This window comes from Vombatus ursinus, unplaced genomic scaffold (genome assembly GCF_900497805.2).
Source record: "Vombatus ursinus unplaced genomic scaffold, bare-nosed wombat genome assembly UNPS02015066.1, whole genome shotgun sequence".
Classification (NCBI taxonomy): Eukaryota; Metazoa; Chordata; class Mammalia; order Diprotodontia; family Vombatidae; genus Vombatus; species Vombatus ursinus.
Window position 1 is genome coordinate 1852303 of NW_020954844.1, and position 5268 is coordinate 1857570.

The 5268-nt window shown below is 36.2% G+C and overlaps 1 pseudogene; it reads left to right on the forward strand.

The window, feature by feature from the left end:
• Positions 1-4129: 4129 nt before the first annotated feature.
• On the forward strand, positions 4130-4892 carry LOC114031110 (annotated as a pseudogene).
• The last annotated feature ends 376 nt before the right edge of the window (positions 4893-5268 follow it).

Sequence of the window (5268 nt, forward strand, 5' to 3'; positions counted from 1 at the left end):
ATCCTGGGTAAGTTATTTAATCTCTCAGTCCTGCAGGCAATTCTCTGGGAAGATAAATTACAAAGCAGGTGGTGATTTGAATTGGCACAGGGAAGATCTTGGCTGGGAATTCCCTACACTGATGGAATCACAGGTTTGTTATTGTTCAGTTGTTTCAATTGTATCTGATCTTTCATGACCCCATTTTGGGTTTACTTGGCAAAATAGCGAAGTGATTTACCATTTCCTTCTCAATGGATCCATTTTGTCATGTGATCAGAGTGACTTGCCCAGGGTCACGCAACTAGGAAAGATCTGATGCTGGATTTGAACTCAGGTCTTCCTGATTCCAGGACCAATGCTCTATCCACTGAGTCAGCAGCTGCCTCAATCACAGGTACAGACCATGAAAATGATGGTGGTGGTAGTGATGATGATGATGATGGTGATGATGATGATGATGGTCAAAGCTAAATTTTATTCTACTTCTTAAGATTTACATGTACCATTTCGACTGAATCCTATTGCATTGAATTTAAGATGGTTGATTATTAATTGTTAAATGAATAGTATGGTGAAGAGGAACTATACATTCAGAGAAGGAACAAGTCTCTGTAGTTTCAGGTAATGTTTTATTTTTGTTGATTATTGTTAAATTCATGATCAATTTTTTTTAAATGATGAAAAGCTGGAACTTGCTGGCTACATGGAGGAGGTGTGGCTTGTACCAGGACTCAAAGTATAGTTAGAATTAAATCAAAGGACTTTTTTTCCATCAACAACTCTCCATGAAACAGTCTTTTATTCAGCCTGCCAAGCCATGTTGCCAGACTGGACAGTGGCTACTAACAAAATCTATTAATTGCAATACAGTTTACATTTCTGAGCCTTTCTTATTTGCTATCATTTCAGAAGCTATGGGAAAGCTCAGGGGCTCTTGATTTCCTCCTGTGTAAAATGTTTCTTGACTTCAGCAGCTTAATACTCAGCACGTAGTACAGTGTCTTACTCAAAGAAGCAGTTGTTTGAGTTCGATTTTCCCTACCTTCATTAAAGTTATTAGTGTCCATCAGAAAATGACAATATATGTATAAGAACAGATGTTCCACTTAACAGACAATTGACTAGTAGATATAAGTGACAGAACTGGTGTCCCTGTTCCTTAAGTCTCTGTTCTGAAATTATTTTCTTCCTGTTATAAATTATATTAGAAATTTCTCAGAAGCTCATGGAAGTCTAAATGTTCAGACCTAGAAGGACCTATCTAGGACCTATTTTATTCTTTTATATATACATACATATATATAGTTATTATATAGTTTAATTATTATGTATTTATTATTAATAATAAAATAGTATATACTTTAATATATTTAATATAATATAATAATTATAGTTTTATATATAGTTTATTGATGACTTTTGTTTTTCTATGATTTTTATTTCTGGAAAAAGTCTCCCCAAAAGTCACACTTATTATGTAACCTTCTCTTTTAAGGTAAAGAAAAAAATATTTAAGCAAAAGCACCTAACGTGATTGCATCTGACAACAAATAAAACATTCTGCTCTAGTAGACCCTTTGGCAAAAAAGTAGAATAGTATGTAAAAAAATGGAATATAAAATGTTTTGGGAGTTATAGTACCTGGGTTTATATTCTAACTCTGCCACAAGATAGCTGTGTAAACTTGAACAAGACTAGTTTTAAATGCTCTTAAAGAGTCTGTGTAGTATAGGAAGCTCTAGGAAGCTCTAGGAAGATGTGGATTTTTTTTTTTTTTACAAAATCATTAGATCAAGCCAAAATATCCCTCAAAATGACCTGTGTTAGGACAGTCATAAATGGTATTCCAGACTTATTTTCAAAGGAATGTTATACTGTTGCTGTTGAGCCATTCAGATGTGTATGACTCTTTGTGATTCCATAAACCATATCACACCAGGCCCTTTTATCCTTCACTGTTTCTGGAAGTTGTCCAAGTTCATGTTTGTTGTTTCCATGATATTATCTATCCACCTTATCCTATGCTGTCCCCTTTTCTTTTTACCTTCAATCTTTCCCAACATCAAGGTCTTTTCCAATGAGTTCCATCTTCTCATTATGTAGCCAAAGTATTTAAACTTTAGCTTTGGTATTTGACCTTCCAGTGGACAGCCTGAATTAATTTCTTTAGGTATTGACTGATTTGATTTCCTTGCTATCCAAGGGACTCTCAAAAGTCTTCTCTAGCACCACCATTCAAAAACATTGATTTGGTGGTGCTCAGCTTTAATTATAGTCCAACTCATAGCTATACATTGCTACTGGAAAAACTATAACTTTGACTATATGGTCCTTTGTCAGCAAGGTGATATCTTCATTTTTTTAGTATTCTATCCACATTTGCCATAGCTTTCCTTCCAAGGAAACATCTTTTGATTTTATGGCTGCAGTCACCATCTACAGTGACCTTTGAGCCAAAGAATATAAAATCAAATACTGAGTCCATTTCTTCTCCCTCTTTTTGCAAGGAAGTGATAAGACCAGTTGCCGAGATTTTAGTGTTTTCTTTTTTATGTTAAGCACTGTCCTCTTTCACCCTCATCAGGAAACTTCTTAACTCCTCTTCACTTTAACATTCACTTCCATCAGCTTTTGAGTTTTCAATTTTCTCCCCTTTCCTTCCCTCCTCCCTCCCCAAGACAGTATGAAATCTGCTGGGCTCTACATATAAATTCATATTAAACATATTTTCACATTAGTCATGTTGTAAAGAAGTATTAGAACCAATGGGAAGAATCACAAGAAAGAAGAAACAAGACAAAACAACAAAAGAAAAAAGAGATCAAATAGTATGCTTTAATCTGCATTCAGACTCCATAGCTCTTTCTCTGGATGTGGATAACATTTTCCATCTTGAGTCTTGCCTTACTGAGAAAAGCTAAGTCTATCAAAGTTAGTCATCACACAATGTGGCTGTTACTGTGTACAATGTTCTCCTGGTTCTGCTCAATTCATTCAACATCCATTCATATAAGTCTTTCCAGAGTTTTCTGTAGTCCTCCTGCTCATCATTTCTTACAGCACAATAATATTCCATTACGTTCAGATACCCCAACTTGTTCAGTCATTCCCAAATTGATGGGCATCCCCTGAATTTCCAAGTCTTGGCCACCACAAAAAGAGCTGCTATAAGTATTTTTGTACATGTAGGTCCTTTCCCCATTTTTATGATCTCTTTGGGATATAGACCTAGAAGTAGTATTGCTGGGTCCAAGAGTACACACAGTTTTATAGCCCTTTGGACAGAGTTCCAAATTGCCCTCCAGAATGTTCGGAACTCCACCAACAATGCATCAGTGTTCCAATTTTCCCACATCTTCTCCAACATTTATCATTTTCCTGTTTTGTCATGTTAGCAAATCTGATAGGTGTGATGTGGTACCTCAGAATTGTTTTGATTTGCATTTCTCTAATTAATAGTGATTTTGAGCATTTTTTATATGACTATGGATAGCTTTAGTTTCTTCATTTGAAAACTGCCTGTTTATATCCTTTGAACAATTATCAATTGGGGAATGAATTGTATTTTTATAAATTGGACTCAGTTCTCTATATATTTTAGAAATGAGGCCTTTATCAGAGATGTTGGCTGTAAAAAAAGTTTCTCAGCTTTCTACTTCTAATCTGGATGTACTGTCTTTGTGCAAAAACTTTTCAATTTAATGTAATCAAAATCATCCATTTTGCATTTCATAATGTTCTCTATCTCTTGTTTCATCATAAAGCCTTCCCTTCTCCATAGATCTGACAGGTAAAATATTTTGTGTTCTCCTAGTTCTCTTATAGTATCAACCTTTATATCTAAATCATGTACCCATTTTGACTTTATCTTGGTGTAGGTATAATATGTTGGTCTATGCTTAGTTTCTGCCATACTATTTTCTAGTTTTCCCAGCAATTTTTGTTCAATAGTGAGTTCATATACCAGAAACTGCAGTCTTTGGACATATCAAACAGTAGATTACTATAGTCATTGACTATTGTGTCTAGATTCACTTTTCACAGAGTCCTGAGAGACAGGAGCTGAAGCCTGAGCCTGAGTGTGAGGAAGTGGGAACCTTGGGAGCCAGAATTGACTAGAGCAGTGAGGGTGCAGGAATGATGGTGCATGAGTAAGCAGGGAAGAGCAGTGGTGGTGGTAGGGTCCACATCTCTGAAAATCCTCATCAGTGAACACCTCTTTCTCTACCTATGCCTCTTTTTCTCCCTCCTTTGCCTCTTCCTCCTCCTCTATCAGTCCAAGACAGTCTCCTCTAGCCCAGCATCTAAGAAATCTATTGAAGGGCAAAGAGTTGAAGTCAGCCCAAATACTAGCAGAGGCAGTTCTGATGGAGACCAGCTTAAAGGGTTCAGCAAGAAAAAGAACCAAGGGCAACCCAAGAAAAAGGAAGGCAAGATTTCTATCAAGGCTGCTTATAAATTGTCAACTAGTGCAAAAAGAATTCATAAAGAACTTGCAGTAATTACATTGGATCTTCTTTCAAACTGTTGCACTGGACCCAAAGAAGACATTGTGAATGGCAGTCAACCATCTTGGAACTGCTAGAGTCTATCTATGAAGGAGGGGTTTTCCTTCTTGACATTACTTTCTCACCAGACTACCCATTTAAACCATCTGAGATTACATTTAGGACAAGAATCTACCACCATAATATTAAAAGCCAAGGAATGAGCTGTCTGGACATCACATTCTAAAGGACTACTGGTGTCCAGCCCTTACCTTTTCTAATGTTCTTCTCTCCATCTGCTCACTTCTCACAGATTGAAACCTTGCTGACCTTCTTGTGGGAAGTATCACCAGTCAGTACATAACCAATAAAGCAGAACATGACAGAATGGCCAGGCAGTGGACCAAGAGATGCACAACATAGGAACCTCCCATCCTGGCTTCTGGATAGACCTCTCAGCAAGTACATTCACCAAGTACATCAATAACCCTTACTCCTTTGCAGACTTATTTTTATGCCATTTTGAACCATTTTGTGAAAATATATTGTCCTTTTTTGTTATTTTATTTTATTCCCCCCACTTTTTTTTAGTTCTACTAAACTGAAAGTTGTTTCTGCTCCAAGTAGATGGGAATTTTTTGGTTTCTGTTTGTTTTCAAAATGTTGGATTGATAACAGCATAGGGCTTTGTCACAAAGCTTTGTATTCATGTGTTTTTTTTTTCTTGTAGTCTTTGGGAAAACAAAACAAATTCAGAATTATACCTCATTTATACTTCAATGTTTAGCATTGATTTTTG